Here is a 12496-nt window from a genome sequence, read left to right on the forward strand (position 1 = left end):
GACAAGTCGGAAGCCCGCAAATTAAAAGCCCAGGCCGCGCGATATATCCTCGTCGACGGCGAGGTATTTTAATGGAGATTTTCAGGACCGCTCATTACATGCGTCGAAGGACCGGAGGCAAGAAAGATCATGCACGAAGTGCACAGCGGCGCGTGCGGAAACCATTCTAGCGGAAGATCACTCGCGATCAAGATAAAACAGCACGGTTACTTCTGGCCTATGATGGTCAAGGACTGCGAAAAGTTTACATCGAAGTGCGAGAAGTGTCAACGGCACGCGCCTACAATTCACCAACCTACCGAGCTGCTGTCATCGATCTCGTCACCTTATCTCTTCATGAGATGGTCGATGGATATAGTCGGACCTCTACATCGATCGAAGCAGAAGCGCTTTCTGCTCGTCCTCACGGATTATTTTTTTAAGTGGGTCAAGGCCAATTCCTACGCGAGCATAAAGGATGCTCAAGTCGAACATTTCGTCTGGAAAATATAATCTGCAGACACGGGAACTCCTACGAGATAGTCACCGATAACGGATCCTAGTTCATCTCAACGCGTTTTGAAGCTTTCTGCGAGAAATGGAAAATCCGTTTGAGCAAATCTACGCCAAGATATCCTCAAGGGAATGGACAAGCCGAAGGAGCCAACAAGACGATCCTAGACGGTCTGAAAAAGAGGCTCCACGCCAAGAAAAGGACGATGGGCAGACGAGCTCGAAGGAGTCCTTTGGTCGCATCGGACAACTTCGCGCCGAGCCACCGGAGAAACTCCATTGGCTCTAGTCTATGGGGCGGAATGCGTAATCCCCCCCCCCCCCGAGGTGGATTTCCCAGGTATTCGACGAAGACTTCTGCCGGGACAAGAGGGCTTGAATCACTTAATGATACTGGACGAACTCGATTTGGTCAACGAAGGGCACGACCATGCTCTAATCCGAATCCAGAACTACCAACAAGCAATGGCGAGATACTACAACAAAAACGTTCGAAGTCGAAGATTTAAAGAAGGAGAGCTCGTTCTTCGAAAAGTTTTCCAAAACACCGCCGAGAAGAATGCAGGAAAGCTCGGAGCAAATTGGGAAGGTCCTTACAAGATTACAAAAGTATTTTGCCCAGGAGTCTACGAACTTGCGACGGTAGCTGACGAAGCAATTCCAAGATCATGGAATGCAATGCACCTGAAGAAGTATTATCACTAAGACTACAACACGGTCAACATGAACTACGGGACGGCTTGATCCCTGCAAAGGATACGTAGGTAGCCCATCCTCGGACGGGTTCAGCTGTCCCCCCTCCTAAAAAAGGGGGGGGAGTGGGTACATATACACATACCTTCTACTATCTCAACAATTTTAACTCGTCTACTATCTCAAGAGTCACAGCCACCTCGGCCAGTTTTTCATTCGTTTTAAACCAGTTAGTTGTTTCATGTCCACCTCGGATTTTTAATTCATTCATTTGTCACTTCGGCTAGTTTTCATTCATCACTTATGAACACTTCTCCTAGACTTTTACTTGTCCTTTGCATTCACTTCGGAAAACTATGCCTCGTACTGGCCACAGCGAGGCAGCAGTCACAAAGTCCTCTAAATAGACTTTTACCCACCTTTCCTAGGACGAGGGTGCAAGCTACATCCTCTATGGATTAAAATTAAGCACGCTATACAAATTTAAGACCGAAAACATATCGGTCACCACGGTTCGTCATCGCACACGAGACTGTAAGTTGAGACTACATCGCTTTTTTTTTAAAACCAAAACGAACTCTTAAAACCTGGCTAACGCATTCACCCTCTCGGGAACGCCGGTCTATAATCAAACTTCGATATCGTCTCAAGACATGGACCTCGGCAACAAGAGTTCCAAACTTAGCGCCTCAAACGGCCAAAACTAAATCCGACCTAAAATGCATCCGCACTGAATCTTTCCTAAAGTCAAACGCCTCGGCACTTACGGTCAAAGGCACAAAAGAACGACAATCTCTTTAAAGAGAAGCTGTAACAGCCTGTCCCTTAGTCTAGCTTTCTATCAATCTCTCGTAACAGTTCAGCCAGGGAAGCAAACAAAAGCCTCTTCGGCTTGGCTCGACAAAACCAGTTGACAACGACTTGTTCCAGCCAATGTTTCCTCAAAAATCCGTAAACCGCCAAAGGTAAAAACAACATTTCCACAAACGACTAAGGGGAAAGACGAATACGATAACCATTGATAAATAATGACATAAAAAGAAACAAAAACACAAAAGTCAAGTGGATAAAGCCATCCAGGCAGCAATCATGTAAACACAAGAGTTCGAAAAATAGATAAAGCCATCCATGCCTTTAGTACAAAACACGTAAAGAGAAGACAAAGGGAAAAGGAAAGAGTCAAGCCGCGGACTGCATTTCCCGCTCGGCGAGGAGGTTCGAAAGGGCTGGCGTACCCGCATTTGATCCGGTCGGATCTACGACACCCAAGTTGGTCGTTGTCTCTTCGAGCGGCTCGTTACCTAGACTGGTGTCTACAGAGTCTGGCGACACGGGCGAGAAGACTAGCTCACCTTGGATCTCGGAGGCAATGCGCTCATACGCCTCCTTGTCGTCGGCGTACATGCTTTTAGAGCATCATGAAGTCCAATAGTGAAATTCTCCAACGTTTGACGGAACTCGTCTTGTTGTTCTTCAATTGTTGGTTTGCGAGGTGCCATGATATCGAAAAGGACCGAGCTTTAATTGAGAAATTAAAGCTGCTGGGCTCTGATACCAACTGATAGAGCAAAGGATAGTAACCGATAGGATTTGTGATTTCGATTGTTTAGTCTGCGAATGCCCAAACGAAATACACGATCTTGAGTTCCTTGAGAACCGATGTTCTAGCCGAAAGCAAGAGGTAAAGTGCTTCTTAGATTAATAATTCAATAAGTCGTATTCTCACAAGTTGAGATATCGACTATACTTGTAGTAATAGCAAAACCCTAAAGCAATTAAGAAAAGGAATAAATCAAAGTTTATCTAAAGAAAGGAAAAGATTTAAAGAAAAGGAATGTAACTAAAAACCAAAGCCAAAACAGAAAAGGAATGACATAGATACGCTGCATCACTGTTGGTTGTGCCTTCATATCTCCAAGGTCTGATATTGGCTAAGTAAAACCATGAGTTACTACGGTAAGAATAAGAAGCTTTACGAACGCAATATAGACAAGTTGAAGGACTCTATGCGTCTAAGAAGGTTCTACAAAAGACAAGACAAACTTTTGTGGACAAGGAGAGAGATTTTATAAAGAATGATCAAAAGAGGAGGAAAGTCTTAGACTTGAAGAAACTTGGCGACAAAGAAGAGTTGCAGTCGCTGAGTTGCAGGTTCTCTTTCACGTGATGAGCCAGTAAAGAAAGCTCAGGCTTTGGACCAGTTCTCGAGATAGTGTTCAAAGTATCAATCTCAAAGCCCAATAAAAGTAAAAGGAGATGGTGTGATATTGTAAGGCTAAGTTAGCAAGTAAGATCACAGTGAGAGAGACAAGGAGTCTAGATATTTGTAAAATCCTCAAGTTACTCTGATTCTAGTGGATTCCGGGACAACAAGTTTTCCGGCGTGAGTAGGGGTAACCCGAACACGTGAAACTCTTGTGTCTCAAGCTCTATACTCTGTTTTCTCTTCTTCTCTTCCTCAAGTTTCTTACGCATGAGAGTTCAATCAATTAGAGAGATGGTGAGATTACATGATAAAGGTTGCTACTTCGTCATGCTTGATGAGTGAAGATTTTGACTCATTCTAACCTGTGTTTACTGATCTTTTGGAGTCTTTTGAGTCTTTGTCAAGTCGTTTCAGGTAACTAGGAGGCTTAAGGCGATGGATTGGAGCAGCTGGAGCTTTTGGTGTAAAAAGGAGCTGAAGCTGAGCAAAAGATGTCAATTTACACGAAGTTGGATCGTTCTTGGTCGAGAGCACCTGCTCCTGATTTCACCCTTTCGTGGAGCACCTGCTCCAACCGCCTGAAAAAAATAAGGAAATCGATTTTTACCTAATTCTAGGACCAGAAAGAGAATAAAAAGTCCAGAGCCGCCTACCTTTTATTATCACGTTTTTCTACAGACTTTCTACGCTTTCTTTTTACAATTTCCTGAACCAGAGAGTTTTTACTTGTAAGCTTTTGGGAGAAGAAATCTGCTACACCTTGAGAAGAATTCTGAACCCTATTATCTCTTCTGCGATTTTAATCCATGAATTTATTTTCATCTGTTACTGTGTTTCTTTTCTCCATGTCTGAGTAGATCTCTTAGCTAGATTAAAGCGTTCAAAGGATTTCATGAGTTAGAGGATTAGATGCAAATAGGGCTTGATATCTATTGTCTTCACCATTGTTAGACTTAATGCTTAGGTTGAATTGATCACTCAATCTGCGATTTTAGGTTAATCTATTCATCAAAAGTGTAATAGGTTGCTAGACTAAACATTGGTGAGCGAGTTGTCCTTAGCCAACGACAGTTGAAGTTAAGGCAAATCGTGAACAGATCAAACCTGCTAGCTAATGCTTGTCTGCAATTTTCTAGGTTCAAACGACAGTTTAGGATTTAGGTTGTTAGACAAAGTTATTGAGATCACGACAGTGGATCGATAAGCTTTTCTGTTTGAGTTCAAGACTTGCGTTACACTAGTGCCCTGAATAGTCATCTGGTTCTTATCTCTGAAATTCCTGTGAATTGCTTTGGTCTAGTGCTTGTTTTAATTCGAATTTAAATCATTGTTTGCCATTCTGTTTACTTCTTAGTTTTCGCAACAAACCATTTTTTGTCTTAGCTTTAATTCAATCCTCGCAAAGTCATAGAGTAACATTGGTCCTCTGGATTCCGAATCCTTTATATTACAACTACATCACTGTTCTATTGCAGTAGAAACTTGGAGTACGTCCAGTGTGAATCAAATTTTGGCGCCGTTGCGACGGGGACCAATTTGTTACCTTTGATTTTTGGTTTAAAATTCAGACTAAGACTTTACTAATTTTTGTTCTCTTGTTCTCTTGTTTGCGTGTGTTTCAGGTGTATGTAAAACATATCCACAAGGAGCAACTGCACCGATCTTGTTTCTTTGTCAAACACCGAGCTAGCAAGAGTCGAGCGAGAAAACAGACGTCAAAGGCCTATTCAAGCCAACATGGGCGATCAAGGCAACAATGACAACATGGCTGTCGAGCTGCAACAGCTTCGACAGCAATTGGAGCAGCTGCAAAAGGCGCAGCAAGACAGGGAGCAGCCACAGCTTGCTATTGGAGACAAGGACAGTCCGCATGCTTACTATCACAACAGGGCTGCGATTGCTCCTCCAACCATTCAGAGGCAAGACTTTGAGATCAAACCTCAGCTGATCTCATTGGTGAAGCATCATCTCTTTCATGGGCTTCCTGCTGAGATTCCGATGGACCACATCGAGAATTTTGAGGAGATTTGCAGCACGACTGGATCAAATGGGATACCAGCCGATTTCTTGAAGTGCAAGCTTTTTCCATTTCTACACTAAGGCCAAAACTGCAGCTCTGAAGAACAAGATCTCGTCATTTAAACAGCAACCTGGTGAAGCCTTCTGTGAAGCTTTGGAAAGGTACAAGGAGTACCGAAGAGAGTGCCCTCACCATGGGTTCTCTGATGAGCAGATTCTGTCAATCTTTTATGATGGTGTCAACTGGGATTACAGGAATGCTTTGAATGCAGCTAGCAATGGCGATTTCATGACTAAGTCCAAAGAAGCTGCTTATGAGTTGATTGAGAACTTAGCTGCAAGCTCCAGCAACAAATCCCAAGAGTATGACAGGTCTAGCAAAGCAGTTCATAGTGTGGAGTTGAGCAAGATCGATGAGCTTACAGCAAAGGTGAATCTGCTGTTGAGAGAAAACCAGAGATCTGTGCATTTTGCTGATGAGGTTGGTGATGCACCTCTTGCTCGAGAGTTTGTAGATGCAGAGAATGATGATCAGATGGAGGTGAAATTCGTGAATGGACAAGGGTATGTGCAGAATCGCAGCTTCAATAACTTCAGAAACCACCCGAATTTATCCTACAGAAGCAACAATGTTGACCCTCAGGATCAGGTCTATCCGCAGCAAAGAGTGCAGAATCAGTCAGGATTTCAGAAGAACTTCTCCAGCAACTTCCAAGGAAAGCAGTTCATCACCAATCAGAATCGATTTCAAGGTGGAAATCAGCAGAAGTTGCCTTTAAAAAGTCTACAGTCTTCTTCGAGTTCCTCAAATAACTCGCAGGATGAGCTGAAAAATTTGATGCAACAGCTGCTGGTTAATCAGCAAAAGTCTTCCATGGAGATTAATGCCAAAGTGGACACCATGTACAATGATTTGAATGGCAAGTATGAAGCAGTGTGGACTCATGTGAAGAAGCTGGATGTTCAGGTAGCTCAGACTGCAGAAGCTGTGAAGAGATCATCTGGAACTCTCCCTGGAAAAGGTGAAAACCCCAGGAATGAGTTTGTTAATGCTATTGAGCTGAGAAGTGGGAAGACTCTGCATGCTGCACCAACAAGTTCTGTCTCAGAAAAAGGGAAGGAAAAGGACGTGGAGCACCTGCTCCAAGAAGAGGAACCAGCTCATGACGTAAAAAAGACGAAGGAGCACTCTTCCCCAACCAGAGCACATGCTCCAAAATCGGGAACACCTGCTCCAGACGTAGATTTGACGATGGAGCACCCTGAGCCGACGAGGGAGCACCTGCTCCAGCAAACATTCCTGCAAGAGTTTACATGCCTAAGGTACCTTACCCAGTTCCACCAAAGAAGTCCCGCAAGGACTTAGAGGAGGCAAAGTGCAGGGAGATGCTGAAGGATTTGACTGTAAAACTCCCTCTAGCTGATGCTGTTCAGATGATACCAGCCTTTAAAAGATATCTGAAGGGGTTAGTGTCTGGGAAAGCTGTTGAGGAAGAGAGTGTCATGATGGTTTCGAAGGAGTGCAGTGCTGTGCTTCAGAACAAAGTGCTGAAGAAGAAAAGTGATCCAGGAAGGTTTGTTCTCTCAGTCAGTATTGAGAAAGTGCTGTTTGCAAGGTCTCTCTGCGATCTGGGTTCAAGTGTGAATCTGATGCCTTATTCTGTAGCCAAGCGATTGGGTTACACCAGATTCAAACCGACGAAAATCTTGTTAGTGTTCGCTGATAGATCAACCAAATTCCCTGTTGGTATATTTGAGGATCTGCATGTTCAGATAGGCGATACACTCATTCCAACAGATTTTGTGGTTCTGGAGGTTGATGAAGAACCCAAGGATCCTTTGATATTGGGTCGATCCTTCTTATGCACAGCTGGTGCAATCATAGATGTGAAAGGAGGACTGATAGATCTCCAGCTGGGAGATATGGTGGTGCGATTTGAGATGAATAAACTCTTCAAGAAACCAATGCTGGACGGACAGACATTTGTGATAGATGATGGTTCAGGCAGCTGAAGAGGTTGCTGAAGAGGTTTTAGCCATTGATCCTTTGGAAGTTGCACTCACAAAAGCCGAAGGAGAACATGGGTATTTGAGTGAGGAAGCTGATGGATTTGCAAGGATGCTGAATACAAGCACGAGGATGCAAAGGCTAGTGGCGTACATGAGCTTAGAAGGTAAGGAGAGCTCACCTGCAGAAAAAGCCGATAGAGCACCTGCTCCGAATCCTGGAGCACCTGCTCCCGACGGTTTGATTGATGGACCTTGGAGCGAATTGAGAGCTCCGAAGCTTGAGCTCAAACCCCTTCCTGTGGGGCTCAGGTACGCGTTTCTAGGACCCAATTCGACATATCCTGTGATAGTGAACTCTGAATTGAACAATGTAGAGATTGCCTTGCTTCTTTGTGAAATTAGAAAGTATAGGAAAGCTCTAGGATATTCACTAGATGACATTCCAGGGATTTCTCCAGATCTTTGCATGCATAGAATACATCTAGAAGATGAATCGATGACTTCTGTAGAACATCAGAAGAGGTTAAACCCGAATCTACAAGATGTTGTAAAGAAAGAGATAATGAAACTTCTAGAAGCTGGTGTGATCTATGCGATTTCAGATAGTAATTGGGTTAGTCCGGTTCATGTAGTTCCTAAGAAAGGTGGCATCACTGTGATAAAAAATGATAGGAATGAATTGATACCAACTAGAACTGTTACTGGGCATCGAATGTGCATAGATTACAGGAAATTGAATGCTGCAACTCGCAAAGATCATTTTCCTTTACTATTTATCGATAAGATGCTTGAGCGCTTGGCTAACCATCCTTACTACTGTTTCTTAGATGGTTATTCAGGTTTCTTTCAGATCCCAATCCACCCGGATGACCAGGAAAAGACGACATTCACATGTCCTTATGGCACCTTTGCGTATCGCAGAATGCCATTTGGCTTGTGTAATGCTCCAGCAACATTCCAACGCTGCATGATGTCGATTTTTACTGACCTGATTGAAGACATAATGGGAGTTTCATGGACGATTTTTCTGTCTATGGAAGCTCCTTTTCTGTCTGTTTGTCTAATCTGTGCAGAGTTTTGCAGCGGTGTGAGGAGAAGCATCTGGTGCTTAACTGGGAGAAATGCCATTTCATGGTGAGAGATGGGATCGTGCTGGGACACAAAATCTCAGAGAAAGGGATCGAGGTGGACAGGGCAAAGATCGAGGTGATGATGAGTTTACAGCCACCAACATCAGTCAAAGGGGTTTGCAGTTTTCTGGTCATGCTGGTTTTTACAGACGCTTCATCAAATATTTCTCAAAGATTGCTAGACCTCTGACGCAGCTGCTGTGCAAGTATGTGAAATTCGAGTTTGATGATGCATGTTTGGAGGCATTTCACACGATAAAATGAGCTTTGGTCAGCGCTCCTATTGTCCAGCCACCAGATTGGGAACTGCATTTTGAGGTCATAACCGATGCTAGTGATTATGCAGTGGGAGTAGTGCTGGGACAGAGGAAAGAAAAGAGGCTCCATGTCATCTATTATGCCAGCCGAACACTCGACGAAGCTCAGTGCAGATATGCCACAACTGAAAAGGAGCTTCTTGCAGTGGTTTATGCCTTTGAGAAGTTCAGGTCTTACCTTGTTGGGGCGAAAGTTGTTGTTCACACAGACCATGCAGCGCTGAAATACCTGTTGACGAAGAAGGATGCCAAGCCAAGACTCCTTAGATGGCTTCTTTTGCTGCATGAGTTTGATTTGGAGATTAAAGACAAAAAGGGATTGATAATGGTGTTGCAGACCACTTGTCGAGGATGAAGATAGATGATGACATTCCACTAGATGACAGCCTTCCTGATGAACAAATTTACGCCATAGATATTTCTGGGTTCGACGAGCACCTGCTCCAACCCGGAGCACCTGCTCTGACGAGTTTTTGCAACCAAGTTGACGTAGATCGGCATTCTGGTTTCCCATGGTTTGGAGAGATTGCAAATTACCTTGCTGCAGAGCAGGAACCTGCAAATTTTGTGGGAAACAAAAAGAAGAAGTTTCTGAAGGATGTGAGGCACTACTTTTGGATGAGCCTTACTTATACAGGCATTGCTCTGATAAAATTTTCAGAAGATGTGTAGCTGATGAGGAGATACCAGGAGTGTTGTTTCATTGCCATGGATCCTCTTATGCAGGTCACTTTGCCACCTTCAAGACTGTGTCGAAAATTCTCCAAGCTGGGTATTGGTGGCCAACGATGTTCCGAGATGCAGCGAGTTTTATCTCCAGATGTGACACATGTCAGAGACAGGAAAACATTAGCAGGAGGAATGAGATGCCTCAGAATTTCATTTTGGAAGTAGAGATTTTCGATGTGTGGGGTATAGACTTCATGGGACCTTTTCCATCATCTTATGGGAATGAGTATATTCTGGTGGTAGTTGACTATGTGTCAAAGTGGGTGGAAGCTCTGGCTAGTCCCACGAATGACGCAAAGGTGGTTTTAAAGATGTTCAAATCTGTCATTTTTCCCAGGTTTGGTGTGCCGCGAGTGGTGATTAGCGATGGAGGCTCTGACTTCATCAACAAAGTCTTTGAAAACTTGTTGAAAAAGAATGGTGTAAGGCATAAGGTGGCGACCCCATACCATCCTCAGACGAGTGGGCAAGTTGAGGTTTCCAACAGGGAAATCAAGAACATTCTACAGAAGACTGTAAGCACCACAAGGAAGGATTGGGCAGTGAAGCTTGATGATGCTCTTTGAGCATACAGAACAGCTTACAAAACACCTTTAGGGACTACACCATTCCACTTGGTGTATGGAAAAGCATGTCATCTTCCAGTGGAACTTGAGTACAAAGCTGCTTGGGCAGTGAAGCTGCTTGGGCAGTGGAGCTGCTGAATTTCGATGCAAAGAGTGCTCAGGAGAGGAGAGTAATGCAGTTGCATGAGCTGGAGGAAATTAGGCACCTGGCCTATGAAAACTCGAAGATTTACAAAGAGAGGACAAAAGCTTTCCATGACAAGAGGATCCTCAACGGAAGCTTTGCACCAAACGATCAGGTATTGCTCTTTAACTCTAGATTGAAATTGTTTTCAGGGAAGCTGCGATCGAGATGGTCTGGACCATTCACCATCAAGAAGGTTCGACCATATGGAGCTGTAGTCTTGCTGGACAGTAACGGAGGCGAGTTTGTTGTCAATGGACAGAGGTTGAAACCATACCTTGCTGGTCCAAATATCGCAGAGGGTGTATCAGTCACCTTAAGCGATCCTCCTCAAGCCTAAATGGCCTTCCAAGTCAAGCTAATGACTTAAAACAAGCGCTCGGTGGGAGACAACCCACCGGTAAGAGTCTCTAACTTTGTGTCTTTCATTTTTGCTACTAACTTTGTTCTTTAGGTTCTTGTTAAAAAAAAAAAAAGAAAAAAGAAAAAGAGAAAGCAGGTAGAGAGGTTTTCAGCGATGGAGGTGAAAAGAAGAAGAAGGAAAGAGAAACCTACCGGAGCACCTGCTCCATCTGCTGGGTTGGTTGCTCATCACGTAGAATTTGACGAAAGAGCACCCCAATCCCCACCGGAGCACCTGCTCCACAGGGTGCTCCAGTGGAAAAATTGAGGAAGGAGCAACCCAAGGGAAACCGGAGCACCTGCTCCAGACGAACAAAAGACGAGGGAGCACCCAGCTCTGTTCCGGAGCACCTGCTCCGCCAGGGTGCTCTACATGTGTGAACCAGGTAAGTTTTTTAGGCACTTCTCTAGCTTATTTTCACACCGGGGACGATGTGAAGTAAATCCGGAGGAGGGTCGTGTCTCTTGTACTTCTTTCTTTTGCTTTCTTTCTTTTAGTACTTTCTTTGAGTCAGTCTTTAGTTTGTTTCTTTGAGTCAGTTGGTTATATGAGTCAAGTCAAAACTTGTGGGAATAATGACCAATTCTATGATGATTTCAGACCATTTGTGAATCTTGACTGTTTTGTTTCAGTAATCATTGCTGTAGAACCATCTAGATCGACTAATGGAAAATCCAAAGACAAAGCAGTAGACTAGAGGAGCCCATATTTCTTGACAAGTCCATTGAACCTGAGCTAATTTCTCAGCTCTTCCTTTTCCCTCATCGATCAGGTTAGTGCTCATAGGGCTTGACTCCTCATTCTTACCTGACAAATAAAGACTAGTGTGATAAATTTGGTATCCCTCTCCCTTATTCTAAGCATTGCTTCAGGCTGTTTCTGAAAAAAAAAATGATAAAAGGCAGAAAAGATTGAAATGATTTTCTTTTAGAGGTAAAGGGTTAGGAAATTTTCCAAGGATCCCATTATTTTACTTCTAAAGTGGAATGATCACACAAGGGATGGAAGCGAGGGGTATGAAAATTTCATGTGACCCCATTATTCGCCTACACCTTTGATATATAATGAGGGGACAAACCGGGGATTCGGTGGCAATCACCATCAATACTCGCGTCTTAGAACCTTGTTATATGTGCCAAAAAAAAAAATGAAACAGCTTGAAAAGTGAATAAGTTCGGGGGAGAGAAAAGATACTCTTGTGTAGTATGGTCAATTTGTTAAGGTATAAGTATGGGAACGAGTCTAGAAGGTCCTTGGCACTAGTTTTATCGATGAGACTCAGCAATGATGGGACATGGATGATGTTATGAAATTTAGGGACTAATCTGGAAAGCTGCAATGTCTACGGAGAAGTACATAGAGGTTAGATTTTTGATTGATTTGCAGCAGATTGTCACATGCCTTGGTCAGGTTTATGGTCTTTTGAGTTTTGCGAGTTCCCACCTTTATCCAGTCATTCTCTTGGAATTGAGTTTGAGTTTGTTTGAGGACAAACAAAGATCCAAGTCCGGGGGAGTTGATGAGTGAAGATTTTGACTCATTCTAACCTGTGTTTACTGATCTTTTTGGAGTCTTTTGAGTCTTTGTCAAGTCGTTTCAGGTAACTAGGAGGCTTAAGACGATGGATTGGAGCAGCTGGAGCTTTTGGTGCAAAAAGGAGCTGAAGCTGAGCAAAAGATGTCAATTTACACGAAGTTGGATCATTCTTGGTCGAGAGCACCTGCTCCCGATTTCACCCTTTCGTGGA

General features: G+C 43.7%; 1 non-coding gene across 1 annotated transcript; it reads right to left on the reverse strand.

Moving 5' to 3' along the window:
• Nucleotides 1-5504: 5504 nt before the first annotated feature.
• LOC112082318 lies at nt 5505-5611 on the reverse strand. The gene has a single exon (XR_002896977.1). It is a non-coding gene; the product is annotated as a small nucleolar RNA R71 (small nucleolar RNA).
• Between the last annotated feature and the right edge of the window lie 6885 nt (nt 5612-12496).

The sequence above is a fragment of the Eutrema salsugineum genome, unplaced genomic scaffold (assembly GCF_000478725.1).
Source record: "Eutrema salsugineum unplaced genomic scaffold, Eutsalg1_0 scaffold_8, whole genome shotgun sequence".
Lineage (NCBI taxonomy): Eukaryota > Viridiplantae > Streptophyta > Magnoliopsida > Brassicales > Brassicaceae > Eutrema > Eutrema salsugineum.